Genomic DNA, 15750 nt, shown 5'->3' with positions numbered 1-15750 from the left:
AAGAAGTCCTTTGGCATATGAGGTGGGCTCTTGGGTTGGGGGCTGTTTTATTCTTTTGCTGTTCTGATTTTTTACATTGTATTTTAATGTATTTTTTTAATTTTTATTGTTTTTAACTATGTTTTTATTTAAATTTTTTGATTCTTCTTCTTATTAGCTGGCTTGAATTCTATTTCCTTGTTCGAAAGACAGGGTATAAATCAAATAAATAAATAAATTCATACAAGTTATATGATTGAAGGCATTTTGACAGCCTTGTTCACATAACAAATACGTACAGAATGAATCACATCTAGTGGGCCCACTCCTGACCTTCAAGCATCCATTCAGAGCTATGAACACAACAGAGGTCTAGATTGATGTAGGCTGGTCAAGAAGATGAATGCAATTCTGCTCTCCACACCACAGAGTGAGCTGGATCCTGACTTAGACCCATTGAAATCAATGGGATATAAATTAGTAATGGTTTTGATTGGTCTACCCTAAACATGACTAAGTCTGGATTCAACCCATTCATCTTATGCACATTACTTGTGTGGGGAAAAAACATAATTTTGATTTTGAAGCATATCTAATTCCTATGGGCAGGTGAGATGGAATGGATAATGTTAGACATTACACATCTGCTGTCTCTTCCACCCTCATCTATGAAGTTCACTGGGTGGGCCACTGTCTCTCCACCTGGTCTACTTCAGATGGACATTGTGAGGAGAAAGGAGACTTGTAAAACCTTAAATAAGAGATAGACAACTCTTTGAGGCTATAGGCATATTTGGCAATTTGAGAAAATGTCCTGGGCACCACCACAAAATGGATGCCATGGGAAGCATTGCAAAGAACAAGTCAAGTGCCTGACTACAAAGCAGAGGTGGGGTTTGATCCCCAATAAACTAAACAACTCCTTTGAACCCACAACTTTCAACGTCAACAGAAAGCTATTTGCAGCAATCCCAGCTGCTAGGAAGAATATTTGTTACTTGGCAGGTGCTAAGAAAGGTGACCAGGGGCACACAGTAATGCCCACAGGCGCCATGTTGCCAACCCCTGCCTTAAATCCTTTAGAAGTAATCAATAACAAATCTCCATTCATTGCACAAAGTTTTATCCAACACGTATAACTCTCATTTTCATTGTTGGATGTGATTTTCAAAGCTGGAATACATGAATAGACTCTCACACTGAATGTCACATCATTATCCAACCCATCTACCCACCCCAGCAACACCTTTCTAATCATGTACTGTTGCACGGACTAGTTGACAGATTTGGCAGTCCTTCCAAACCCCCTCACTCATGCATTCAATAGAAAGCTGTCAGGCCTTTTCTGGTCATCCATCAGCAACAGGACCAAGAAACACAGCTTGCTGCATTCTCCCATTCAAGATCCCCAGGTCTGTGTGGTCAGATACCACATAGCGATGGGTAAATAAACATCTTGAGCAGGGGGAAGAGAGGAGGAAGAAAGCCAATGCCCTAATTCTTTTCCACATGTAGCATCACCTACTTCTGGTCCAGGCTGAACACAAGTGGGAAATAAAAAGAAGAAGGTCACTTACGCATTGCCAAAAAGGAAGACAGTGATTTGCATACCATTTGCATGTGTAAACATATACATGCAAATTTAGAAAGAACTGCTATAATTTAAAAAGCAATAAAATACATCTCACTATAGCAGAGAAGATGGACCTGTGTGCCTGCTCAGTCTGCTGTCGAAGTGCCCACGGTTGAGGGCAACTTCAAGGCCCCTTCCCAGCTCTCCCTCCTCATGGTACTTTCCACTTTAAACCAGACCTTTTCAAGTAGAGGACACCTTCCAACAGTGGGCTGTCCTCTGACAGCTCTCCAAAATAAAAGACTGTTCTATGTACATTAGGACATCTGGCCACCCTAGCAAGGCTCCAAAGTGGGTGGCTATACACTAACATTGCAACCTATAGTCTTCCTACCCTCTCCATTTAGGGTGGCCATCTATCTTCTTTTATGGAGGACAGTCCTCTATTTGAAAGGTTACAAGAGGACTGTCCTCTATTTGAGAGTGTCTTCTATTTGAAGGGCTCTTTCTGATCAAGTCCAATTTAAACATGGAGAACAGAGGCCTTGAAATTCCTCATCAACAGTTCTCACTTGGGCAGGAGACTGAGCAGGCAGGTACAGGTCTTCCCCGCTCTGAAACTGTATTTCTATTTAAGTTATAATAAGGATTTCTAAATTTGCATATATACAAGTAAATCAGTACATACAAATGTTATGCAAATTGGTATCCTCTTTATCCTCTTCTTTTTTCTTTTTCTTTTTTTGTGCTGCATTTATTCTTTTGGGTGATGCATAAGTGGCCGCCCTCCTCCCATTCCCTGGTAGCCCGTACTCTGAGCCAAGCATGTGAGAAAAGTGGGTGGGGGGAGATGGGTTGGCCAAGATGGTGAGGGCTGCTGCAGTGCCTTGTGAAAGGCCATGGGACAGAAAGTTAAGGAAAGAGAGCCCCACCTATCTACTTTGCAGGTGTCACCATTTCTGCTGCTGGGTGCTTACCGGTCTGCCTCCATTTGTCTGTATGGACAACCCCTCAGAATATGGCAGTGCCTTGAATGAGGGCTGGGGATCTTAGAAGTAGGAGAGGGGAACTCAGTGTTCTGCCTTAGAACACTCTTCCAAAGTCCCAGGGCCAACTCCAGGGGACCCTCAGCATGGAACCATCTGGCGTTGGCCTCCCCCCACCTCCATGTCAATGTGTTGCCCCTCCTCCTCCTCTTGCTTTCTGCATGGACATGCTTCGAGGTGGGCAGGCCTACCAGAAGAAGAAGAAGGCAAGGGTGATGGTTATATTCCTCTAATGAGTATCAGGAAGTCACCATTGTAATTGCATACAAGGCCCATGGAGATGTAGTGTCACTCCAGAGTGCTGTGGGCAATCACAATGGCAGCTGCCCAGAGCTCATTGGACCAGACTGGGGCCATCAGTGTTAGCAGTGGTGGCTCCTCTCCACTGCCTGCAGATGCTTCCTGCTGAGGCTAAGTTTGCAAACTGCTGTTGCCATCACATTGATGTACGGGGAGGTCACAGGCCTTTTCCTATCACTTGATGCTCCTCTTCTCTTGGTCATGTTTCAGCACAACCAACATACGTTCAAACTTTGTACATGTGATGTGTGTTGCTGTTTTGCACAGTGAAGCTGTGTGTTTCTTTTTCAGCTACAGCAGCCTGCTCCCAACCTGGTACCCTGCTGATGTGTTGGACTTCAACTCCCATCATTCCCAAGCAACCAGGTTGAGGAAGGCTACACTACAGCAAGGGTGGGCAGAAAATATATTTCAGATGTTTGGGACTTCAAGTACCAGCATTACTGACCATTGGCCATGCTGCTAGGGGAGTCTGGGAGTTGAAGTCCAAAACATCTAAAGATCTACCTTCTGCCCACCCCTTCACCAGAGGAAACTTAAACAAAAATGCAAAAATATACTACTGACTGCATCAGTTGCTGTCAAGATGAAATTGACTAATTTGTTGTTTTAAATGGAGGCTACCAAAACACTGCCCTAAACTAAAAAGCAGCTCCTTATTCTGGGAATTTTTAATCTCATATAACATAATAGGCACCTCTTATTTCACCATTGCTCCAAGCTATCTGTTATTTTTGAGAACTTGCCAGTGCTTTTGTGAGGCTGCTTTTGAAGGGCTGCTCTGATTTCATCAGGACAGGGTGTGTAATCCAAAGTTAATTGAATGTGGCAACCTCAAGCTGTTCTCTTGAAACCTCAAAACACTAACTGAAGCAATCCCAAGTGCAATTTTGGGGAAAGTTGACAGAAGATGACAACTTTATCTCATTCAGATCATGAGCAGGTGGGAAAAGCCCTGTTAACGGACTGACATGTCAATCCATTCTTAAACCATTTCACTGATGTTACAATGTCCATAATTCATTATGAGGTACACCCCTCCCTCCCCGCACACTCAAGACTGAATTCATGGCACAGCATGTTGTAGAAATGAATTAGGAATATTCTGGAATTAATGTCAATGATTACAGCTTTACACTTATTCACTCCTCCACTAAAATAGACCACAGCCTAAAATAAACAATGAGTCTGGATTTGTTTAGGGCCAAAAGAGAAGTTACTTTAAAACTGTGCCTATCAGCTCTGTCTTTAGAACATTTTTACTCTAGAGTAAGTGCTGGGGGCTGATTTGAATCTTAAAAGCCCCCCTACCTGCCACACTACTCTCCTGATCTGAACTTAAGTTCAGATCAGAACTTAAGTTAGTCATGACTACATTTGTCCCATTGGTTTCAGTAACTCTTATTAAGCATGAATAAGTCTGGATCCAAAATATTTAATGCATGGCATCTCTATTTATAATTTGGTTCCCACAATTTATTTATCACATTTATATCCCACCTTTCTTCCACCATGAAACTCAAGGTGGCTACATGCAGTTCCCAGGTGGTCTTCCCTCGAAACACTGCCCAGACTTAGACCTGCTTAGCTTCAGCCTTCTATGCCTTCAGACCATGCCTTGGGATGTGAATGTTTACCTAGAGCCAGGAAGTCCCTAGTTCTTCATATTATCACCATACAGCAGAGTGATCTGAAACCCACAGACAGCACCTTGCCTGAGGCCATCTGCTGAGGTGATATTTTGAACTACCTCCACCTCTAGGAAGAAGACGGCCATAACTAGACCTAAGGTTTATCCCTGGATCGTCCAGGAGTCAAACCTGTTCATTTAGGTGACACACAGGGGATCCAGTGCTCAGGCAGGGTCGAACCCTGGATGATCCCAGGATAAACCTTAAGTCTTGCAGTGGCCCATATCTGTCAGCCTCAGCTCCACGTGCAGAATAGAGATAATAAGTGACCTACCTTACAGGGTTGTCATAAGGATGTGAAGTGCTTTCAATACACAAAACTAATAACTAAATGCTAACATCTATCTATCTATCTCTCTATCTATCTATCTCTATCTGAATAGCTTTATTATACAGAACTTGAGATTTGTTCATTTTTAATGATGAGTTTCTTCCATCTCCCCTACCTTTGTACAGTTCTGCTGCATAATAAAGCCCAACCAAGTAAGTAAGCCAAGAACTATTGTTTTCTAGCTAGTACAATGTAAAATTCCAGTTTTAGTCTGTTTAATCAGACTAAAATCAGACTGAAAGAAAACAAGGCATCACTGGCTAGTAAAACTCTGCCTTAAATAACAGAAAACATGTTCTTGATAAATTCATACCTACAAAATAAGACATAGGTTACTTCTAAGCAGAGTCTGAAATTCAGAAATCCATGGACTAAAGAAGGGTGGGGAAAAAGTTGTCGCTTGCATAGAACCAAATACAGTTGATAGTCACTTACCAGTTTGCAGTCCTGACCTGAAGTATACAGGCTGGTCTCAAAGGAGTCAGGGGACAGAGATTTAACAGTTCATCTGTTTGTTCTTGAACATCCTACTGGGATATAAGCACTATTTTTACCCTCCACCAGCCAATCACAACGCCCCTAGCATGATGTCAGCAAGTGGACTCTTACCAGAAAATCTCCAAACTTCAACATTTTTCTAGTCACAGATTTCTTTTATAAACATAAAGTGCAGTTTTAGTGCCCAGAGTTTTGGATCACTCCACTTAATTGAAGGGCTGAGCCAGAGATGAATAGTTTTGGATGCCGAGCTATATAATAATGGTCTCGATTTAAATTAAACTAAATATCAGGAACATTTGTTGGTTTTTTAAGAAGTTTTTTTTCTTTTTCTTTTGTGGGAGGGAGGCAGAGAGGAAACTTCTCACTTTCCTGCTATAAAACTACATTCAATCAAGTGAAATGCATTTATGTGGGAATTACAATGGATTCTACCCACTTCACACATGATATTTTTTCTACACAGAGCAGCTCTAAATAAGCATAAATTGCTGCAGAAAAGATATTTGTGTGGATTTTCTCACATGGTAGTTTGTAGTGTATTTACATAGCACTTTTTGATCACTCTTCAAAGCATTCACATATATTACCTCAGAGGAAAATAACACTAAGGCCACAAAAACATACTTCAGCCAATCATTGCTGGCAATGATTGTAAGATTGCAATGATGCAAGAAAAATGCTCTGGAAAGAAAGGTGGGCCCACTGATAAGAATGTGTCCAATCCATAAGAAGAATCCAGTTGGATGAAATCAAAGGTCCATGATGTAGCGCAGGATCCAGTTTCCCATTGCCTGAGATGGCTGCCTCACACTACCTAATGGTAGGGCCAGCCCTCCAAATTCTGTGGCAACCAGGAACAAAGGATGCACAAACTATAATAGAGACTCAAGTTAAAGGAAGCCAGATTCCAGCTGGACATCAGGAAAAACTTCCTGACTGTTAGAGCAGTGCGACAATGGAATCAGTTACCTAGGGAGGTTGTGGGCTCTCCCACACTAGAGGCCTTCAAGAGGCAGCTGGACAACCATCTGTCAGGGATGCTTTAGGGTGGATTCCTGCATTGAGCAGGGGGTTGGACTTGATGGCCTTGTAGGCCCCTTCCAGCTCTGCTATTCTATGATTCTATGATTCTATGAAATACGGAGCACTAGGGAAACCTGAAGATAGCTGGCCAATTGTCCCTCAAATGAGCCTATCAAAAAAGGCAGAATCCAGATTTTGCAAACTATGGCTTTAGTGCCACTCAGTAATGCATTCCATAACAACCACTGATTAAAAAAAAAGCTGAATATTTTATGTACATGAAACAACAGTGTTGATTTAAATTATTCAGTCAGGGTATTGATTCTCAAGTTGGATTTTGGTCAGGACGCTGGGGTTAGCAACTCTGATCTTGAAAAAAACTACATTTGGCCACATTGCTGTGAACATTGGTTTTGGGTCTCTTTTGAAGAATGCCACCTTCTGAAGCTGTGTCCTTCCAACACTATTCTAGGCTTGGGGACACCATGCTGACTCAGAAGGAAAATGGCCACCTAAGTGCAGGACAACTTCCTTGGTGGTCTGACACTTGGCTGGACAGCTAGCAAGAGGCTGTTTGCATAGACGAGGCTGGATTTAGGATGGATACAAGTTAGAAATGGTTGGGGAAATATTTCCATGTATGTGCATACCAAACTAGAAAGAAACATGCTAATGATTTGTGTGGAACAGTAGAATATGTATCATTCTGATGCAAAAAAAGGGAGGATTGCAAATCTGAAACAGATTGTAGAACACAATCTGTTTGCAAAATCCAGGTGGGAAGCTTGTTTCCTGCCTAAATAATTCTGGTGGACACCAGTATTATTTTTACAGGAAACCCAGTATGATGGAAAGTAATTGTAAGACAGGCTGAAAATAGGAATCTCTCTTTCTTCTGGGATCTAGTGTCTCGTTGGAATAAAGAGGATCTTTGTAAGAGGATGTTTTGTTAAAGTTTCAGTCCTGGGTGTTCCGCATTGAACCAAACATTAAAAATGAATAAAAGTCAGGAGAAGTTCCATCTGTGCAGCTAAGTATGACTTGACCAAGTACCTGGATGGGTGGTGGGAAAGGAACTCCATATATGTTGCTCCGAAAGCCAGTATTCAGGTAATAATATTAAGCCTATTAGATATCTGTAATTGTTAGGGATGCCTCCAGGCCTTTTAATTCTGATGTACCACTAGATATACCAAGGTAAGGTGTGTTGTATGAATATCTCCCACATCACAACCCAACCCTCACAATCCCTAGGCTCAGAGATAGGCCACAAAATGTTCGGGCCTCAGGCAAAAACTCTAACTAAATGAGTCAATTTGAGAAATAAATGAGGGATTTCACATTCTTTTTAATTAGCTGTCAATCATAGGCATGTGCAGCCCATTTCATTGGGGTGTACACCCAGGGAATTTTTTTTAAAAAGGTGAACACTTTTTGAATACTCAATCATAAAGGAAATTTTTATTCATTTATTTATTAAACACTGTAGACACTGATGCCCTACTATGGGTTCGGCTTGCCTGATTGTGGCAGGGCCATTGCAGGTGAGGGGAGGATTGAGAAAATGCTTATTGCTTGAGACATTAGGGTGTGCTTGGGCACACCGGCACACCCCTTGTGCACACCTATGCTGTCAATTAAGGCTTTTTTTCTTTCAGTGCCAATTCAGTTCTAGCTCTTACATTAACAGTGCAATCCTATACACATCTACTCAGAAGCAAGGCTCACGGAGGCAGAGCATTGCAGCCTAACCCTGATAATCAGTTCTTGACAATTCTTCTTTACTGCATCTCATATAACCAAGCTGGAAGGAAAAAAATAAGGCATTAAGCAGCACAGAACATAATGAAATACAGTGCTGATAGTTTATGCTAAGAAAAGTTCTTCACTTTTTTAAAAAATCTGTTTCTTTTTGATCTTTCAATAGAGTTATAAAATAAAGGCTGGGATGAGGACATTAGAAGAGCCATGCTGGATCAGACCAAAGGCCTCTCTAGTCCAGCAGTCTCTACACAGTAGCCAAACAGATGCCCGCAGGCATTTCTGTATTGCAGTTTATTTGAGTCAAAGAGGGAGTAGAGCAATTGCGCCTTTAAAATGCCATGAAGTCATGACTGAGCCTAGGTTAGCAACACCCAATATTCTCTTGTTTTATATCTATTTTATTGTACCTGAAATCTGTGCATGCTGCTAGGTTTTTTATTTGATTTTACATTGTAGTTTTAAAGCTTTATATTATATTTTATTAAGTTGCATTTTATGATTTTAATTTGTTGTGAGTTACCAGAGTACTTCAGTTATTCGATGGTATAGATGTAATAAATGAATGAAAGAAATAAAATAAAATCTGCACTATGTGTCAACAGTGGCCAGGGAGTGATTAGGAACTTAAAGGTAAAGGCAGGAATTCCCCTCCCCTTCATTGTCCTACAGCAGCTGCTAAGAAGTTTGCCTAGCAAACCTCTTCATCCGAGCGTACTACTTATCAATCTTCGTTTTGTTTTTGGTGTCAGAAGAGGAAAAGGAATGTATACAATCATGGTGATTGATCACTTTAAAAATGTGCATAAAATGGCATTTTAAAAATTCATTTGGTGTCCTCAAATCATTTAATTGCTTACCCCCCCCCATCTTTTGGGGGTTCGTGGGCAAATTTGGAACATTGAGTGTTGTGGGCGCTCCTACAAAATGGTTGCCATGGGTGGAGTTCCCATTCACAGAATGCAAGAAGTGTGGTCTGAGCTTCAAAACACAAAACCAGTTACCTCAGCACTCATGTTGGCTGGGGAATGCTGGGAATTCTAGGACCTTTTCCTGTCTAAACTAGCATAGGATTTCATCCTAAATTTTTTAAAAATAAAAACAAATAGGAGGGCCTGGTGGGGACCAAGAAGTATCTACTGGCATCACCCTGGAGGCTTCAGGCTTAGATTGTGAGTCCTGTGGAATCGAAATATTTGTGCTTGAAAAAACTGCTGTGAGATGTGCAGACATAAAAATCTAATACAAATATAAAAGTGACTCACCATGTATCATAGGGAGGATGCTGTTAGAGACGCACACATTCAAAAGCACCTTTGGGCATGTGGAATGTCTTGCAATATTTGCTGGATCCCGGCCAATGTGCATTTTAGCGGGAGGGGTGCAGTTGAGCCAAATGCTTCGTTGTGCTGTGAAACAGAGCAAATGATTTAAAAGCAGAGCATAAAACAACCCAAGTCATCCAACGAAATGTAAGAGAGGGAAAATATTATAACTTCTCCAGGGCAGTTATGTCAACAGCTCCAACTGATTAAGGAGTTTCTCTGCAGGGAGCTGTAGAATTTTAACTGGTTTTCCAGTTAAAACCAGGTAACAACAAGCATGCGTTTAATTAGCGATTGCCTAGATGCAGCTAGCAATGAAAGGGAACCCTTAAATGGCGAGACGGAGATTATATCAATAACTGAGGAATTCCACAGTGACAATGCTTTGATTAATATTCTTCAAACTAGAAGGCAAACAGAAGTGGCAGAGGGACGGGGAATAATGATCAGTTAAAAAAGAAATACAGAACCACAGAGTGAGGTTTCCAAATCAAACTGGAAAACTTCCTAGGTTTGGAAAACCAAGGTTATGTCACTTCAAATTCCTCAACCCTAGTGGATTTCCTCTACAGCAACCATTTATAAACATCTGGCTAGGACTCCAAAGTTTGGGTATAAAAATGGATGGAACATTCCACCAAAGATGGCCACTGGCCATCTGGGCTTGTTGATTTAAGCCTGTAGGAGGAATTTTCTGGAGGTCTTTTTTAATTTTAAGAGGTACTGAACAGGCTGCTTGGAGGTTCCTGCAATACCTTGCAATAGTACTCCTTAAATTCCCCATTTGGAGAATGATTGACTTCACTCAGGCCACAGCTAGACCTATGGTTTATCCTGGGATCATCCAGGGTTCGCCCCTGCCTGAGCACTGGATCCCCTGTGTGTCACCTAGATGAACAGGTTTGACCCCTGGACGATCCAGGGATAAACCTTAGGTCTAGCTATGGCCACAGACTCACAAACTCAATGAAACTGTTACAACCTTAACACATTTATTAAAACAATTTAAGAAAGTTAAAGTCAAACAGACACACAAACAGACTGCAATCAGCAAAGCAAATTAAAAGAATATACAAATCTGGCAGATTTCTGCAGAACAAGACAAACAGAGCTCATCCACACCAAGCAGGATATTCCACTATGAAAGCAGTACATAAAAGGCAGGAGCCACACTACTGCTTTACAGAGGTATTGAAGTGCACTGCAGGATCTACACTACTGCTTTATAACTGTATTGAAGTGCACTGACAACTGTTGGGGCCCATTGACACATACCATATACTGCTTTCATGCCACTTTCATAGTGTTATATCCTACTTGGTGTATATGCGTCATGGGCCCCAACATTTCTCAGTGCACTTCAGTACCACTATAAAGCAGTAGCATGGCTCCTGCCTTTTATATACAGCTTTCATACTGCTTTCATAGTGCAATATCCTGCTTGGTGTAGATGAGCCCATAGACAAACACAAAAACAGACAAACACAGATTCTATGAAGGAGCTCTTCCCTACAGAGGAACACCTGTCTCACCTAGGCAAGGCCAAACCTTGCCTGAGGGAAAGGAAGACATCTTTGTCTTGTGTATCCAGACTTAAATACTCTTATCAAAGATAAAGACCTCCCTCCTAATACATATTAATTTATTCTAAAATGCCTAAATCTATTGGTCTACGTCATTAATTTAGATCATCCTATGCTGAAAACCTCCTCCCCTTTCTCAGTGAGTTGTTTATGACAACGAAAGGTCAAGTTCCCTGTTCTTGTGGTTAACCTGTATGGGTTATTTCTCTGTTCTTAGGTGCAACCTCACCTGTCCATCACCCTGGACCCTTCACCTAGTTCCCTTAAAAGGAATACATATGGGCTGGATCTACACTACTGCTTTAAAGTGCTTTATAACAGTTTTGACAACTGTTTATGGAGTTTGTCCTGGGCCCCAACAATTGTCAAAACTGTTATAAAGCACTTTAAAGCAGTAGTGTAGATCCTGCCATGGTTGGTAGAAGTCACAAGTCCATAGGACTAATGTCTTTTGAGCAATACCAAGTTGCAAGTCTTCTATCAGGCCTTACCTGAACTAAAGCATCCAAACCTTGATACAGTGTTCTATGAGTGTATGCCTACTTTCCCATTTAATATTAAAGCACTACTCTATCACTTGTATACCCATTTAAACCCATTCTATGCCCCTCAAAGCTTCTTTCTCTATGCTATGCCAACAGATTTTTATAACCCCCAATCTTACACATAGTAAAATTTCAAATGAAGAAATAATTTTACAAGCCAGATCTACACTTGTGTCAAATCATTACAGATGTGGAATAAAAAGCAGGATATAACACCATGAAAGCGGTATATGGAATAGGGATTGTGCCCCAACAGTTATCAGTGCACTTCAATACACTATAAAGCAGTAGTGTAGAGCTAGCCTAAGTTATGCCACATTTTATTGACTATGAATTTTCAAAGGCACATGCCAGGAATGGCATTACCAAGCCCAGGACACTCCCTTCCTGACTGATGACAAGAATGTAAGAAGAGACTTGTGCCATGTAGTCCAGTATCCCAGACTTCCCCAACTTTCCACCCTCTGGATGTGTTCCTATGCTGGTTGGAGTTGCAGTCCGACACATCTGGAAGGTGTCAGGCTGGGCAATGCTCCAATATCTTATTTCTTACTATGACCAAACAGCTGACTCTGGGAAGTCCACAAGCAGGTCATAAAGGCTATAGCAATTGTTAATGAGAAGTTCTCCAGCTATTGATATTGGGCTTAAACCCATAAAATACAAGACAATAAAACACAGACGATAAAATACAATATACAAGTATTATTTAACCCTGTGCTATGTAAAGATGTACTGCCTTTTGTCTTCCCTGAATCTCCCATTTTTCAGCTTCATTGGATGACCCAGATTCTAGTATTATGAGTGATGTATCTAGGGACACTTGATTTCAAATCTCTACTGGGGCATGATGAAACTCATGTTTTTAAGCAGTTGATTTGGAGGGCAACCTCTAGTATTAGAGGAAGTAAGCCTGTATATACCAGTTGCTGGGGAACATGAGTGGGAGGATGCTGTGGCACCGTGTCCTGCTTGTGGGTCCCTGGTTGACAGCTGGTTAACCACTGTGTGAACATAGTGCTGGACTAGATGGACCCTTGGTCTGATCCAACAGGGCTCTTATGTTCTTAGAGATTTACAGGAGAGAAGCTGTGGAGGAAATGCTTAGCATTTTCTCCTGGACTGGCACCAGGGGGTGGCATGGTCAGGCACTTGCCGAGACCATTCTGCAGCAGGAGGCTTACTGTTGACCCCTGGAACTCCTTGCTGCTGCTCCTTATCACTGTCAGTATGTGTCCTCCTGGAGGAGAAGGCTATCAATGGCAACTAGTCCTGATGGCTATGTGCTACCTCCAGTATCAGAGGCAGTAAGCCTGTATGCACCAGTTGCTGGGGAACATGGATGGGAGGGTGCTGTTGCATCCATGTCCTGCTTATAGGTGCCTGGCTGACAGCTGGTTGGCCACTGTGTGAACAGAGTGCTGGACTTAGCTGGACCCTTGGTCTGATCCAGCATGGCTCTTCTTATGCTCTTATGAGCATGCACCCCTGTTCAGTTACCAAGATATATCCCTTAACACCCAGCCTGATGAAGCGTTCTCCAGGATTCAAAACCTTGTTCACTATTAGTGATACTTTGGATGGTCCTAATAATAATAAAAAAGTTCAATTGTAGATTTATTAGGATTTTTTTCTAATGGACCAATAAAGCATTTTTCAGTGGTTTCCAGAGACAATAAAACCAAAAACCACTTTCCCATGCATTCCTTTATAATTTCTCTAAGAACTTCCTTGATGCCTTTTCTGATAAAGAGACTTTGTGTAATCGGATCGCATTAGTGTGGTCTGTACCAGCCTGCAGAAAGATGCTGAATGGAATTAATGCAATGCGATAGCCAACTAACTTTAGTTCACAGGCAAACACAGCATTTTCAGTTCCTTTCCAAGGACAGCTCAAAAAACCCTTTGCATCACCAAGAATATTTACATGAGCCATTTTAATTTTGAGCCATGCGTCTTCCTGCAAAGCAGATTTATTAATTAGGTTTTCATCCCACTCTCCCACCAAAAAGCTCACAGCAGCATTCATAAGTGACTACCCCTGTTTAATCTTCAGAACAGTCCTCTGTCAAAGTACAATATTTTGGCTGGATTCAGACTGCATCTGCCACAGTGAGCCGTGGGCTTGAATGTATCCCCCTCTCTTCCTTCCCTCCCTTACAATTCCAAGCTTCCAGCTGCAGATGTTTTTCGCAAACCACACTTTCCCATTTCTTCAGATTAAAGGAAACTGTGGTTTAAATAAGCCATAATTAGTTAGCAAACCAGGATATCAAGTCACAGTTTAGATTTTTTTTTTATCAAGCATATAGCCATAACAATAGTAAAACATGTTAAAATTGAGGGTGGATGATGACACAGGAAAGGACACGCAAGGCCTACTCCATTGGTTCTGCTGAGAGAATAAGAACATAAGAACAGTCATGCTGGATCAGACCAAGGGTCCATCTAGTCCAGCACTCTTCTCACACAGTGGCCCACCAGCCATTGGCCAGGGACCAACAAGGCAGGACATGGTGCAACAGCACCCCTCCCACCCATGTACCCCAGCAACTGGTGCGCACAGGCTTACTGCCTTGAATACTGAAGATAGCACACAACCATCAGGGCTAGTAGCCATTGATAGCCTTCTCTTCCAGGAATTTATTCAGCCCCCTTTTAAAGCCATCCAAACTGGTGGCCATCACTACATCCTGTGGTAGTGAGTTATATAATTTAACAATAAGAATGTAAGATTAGCTTCACTTGGCCCTTCCTCTCCCTGAACTATTCCCATTCAAGCTGGTTATTATTGGAAATTATGTAGAACATTATCCCCAGGCAATGTAGCTGTTGGTCATCCATTATGTATAGCCTCTTGCCTAGGAAAGTCAATGCCTATTGGTTACAACTGCTCACATTCATCAGGGTAATCCACTCCCTCTGATACCTTTTGAGATGCTAAGCCATGGTGATTAAGCATTTTGAGCTACATGTTATGGCTTAGTGCAGAGCTTTCCAAACTGCGTGTCGTGACACGTTAGTGTGTCAGCTGCAGTGTGTAGGTGTGTCATGTGAACGTAACGAGAAACCTCTGAGTCTATGTGAAATAAGCAATACCAACTTGCATGCATTTTTACGCAGCGAAGGTGCCGATTAGTATGGTGCACTAGTATATTCCCCTTCCGTTGTATCCATGTATGCACACCACGGTCGAGGGATCATACAGGTAATGTGCATGCGCAGTATGCATAATCGGGTCGAAAAAGCTAATTCCGCGTCACTTCTGGTGACGCGGCTGGACCTGAAGTGACGCATTCGAGAAATTCCATGGGTCCAGTTTTTTAATAGAACATCGTCTCAACTGCCGCTCGATCGCAGCTCGACAAAATTGGTTCAATGTGAAAAGTCTTGGAAATGTATGTTATTATCTTGCAAATCATATATTTTTAAAAATTTAAATGAAAGGTTTTCATGAGATATGTTGTGTCCCCATACATTTCATTATTACAATTTATGTATGTGTCCGTATCTCTTATAAGGGGTTAGTTTAACCTCCGGTTTGCTAGTAAAACTGAATTACTGTGTCGCGAAATGATGCATGTCTAAAAAGTGTGTCACCAACATGAAAAGTTTGAAAAACTCTGGCTTAGTGTGTCATGTGAACCATTCCTAACTATGGTGGTTACATAGCTTTTGCTGAAAAAGGATTAGCGGCTTAACCATGGCTTAGCATGTTGTCTGTACAGGCCCCGTTAACTTTTTTCTTTTTTTTTAGTGTGAGTTGCTACAGTTGTCATTCTTCAGGGTTCAGCTCTCTTCCCAGGGTCTCTAGAAGTCAAATCTTTTGACAGGAAGGAAATTCATCCCCTCCAGTGTCAGCACATGGGCATGAATGCCAAACAATGCGCAGCTTGCCAAATTCACAGGCTGCAGCTGCTGCGGTATGTTCTGAACTATGGATAACATATTGCAGAACCATAGTGGAAAAATCAGTGATTTAAGACAGGCGATTGCAGAATAAACTATATAAACTATACAGAGCCCTTCAGGTGAAGGAGTATAGCCTTTCACAAGGTATGCAGAGTGTGCTGTAAGTAAACCTGTGTATGA

At 41.7% G+C, this 15750-nt stretch overlaps 1 protein-coding gene across 1 annotated transcript in view; it reads right to left on the bottom strand.

Moving 5' to 3' along the window:
- Positions 1 to 15750, bottom strand: part of IBSP (integrin binding sialoprotein) — a 347644-nt gene that overhangs the window by 18202 nt on the left and 313692 nt on the right. The window lies entirely within an intron of this gene.

Source organism: Elgaria multicarinata, chromosome 10 (assembly GCF_023053635.1).
Source record: "Elgaria multicarinata webbii isolate HBS135686 ecotype San Diego chromosome 10, rElgMul1.1.pri, whole genome shotgun sequence".
NCBI lineage: Eukaryota > Metazoa > Chordata > Lepidosauria > Squamata > Anguidae > Elgaria > Elgaria multicarinata.
This window is presented reverse-complemented; position numbering and strand designations above follow the sequence as displayed.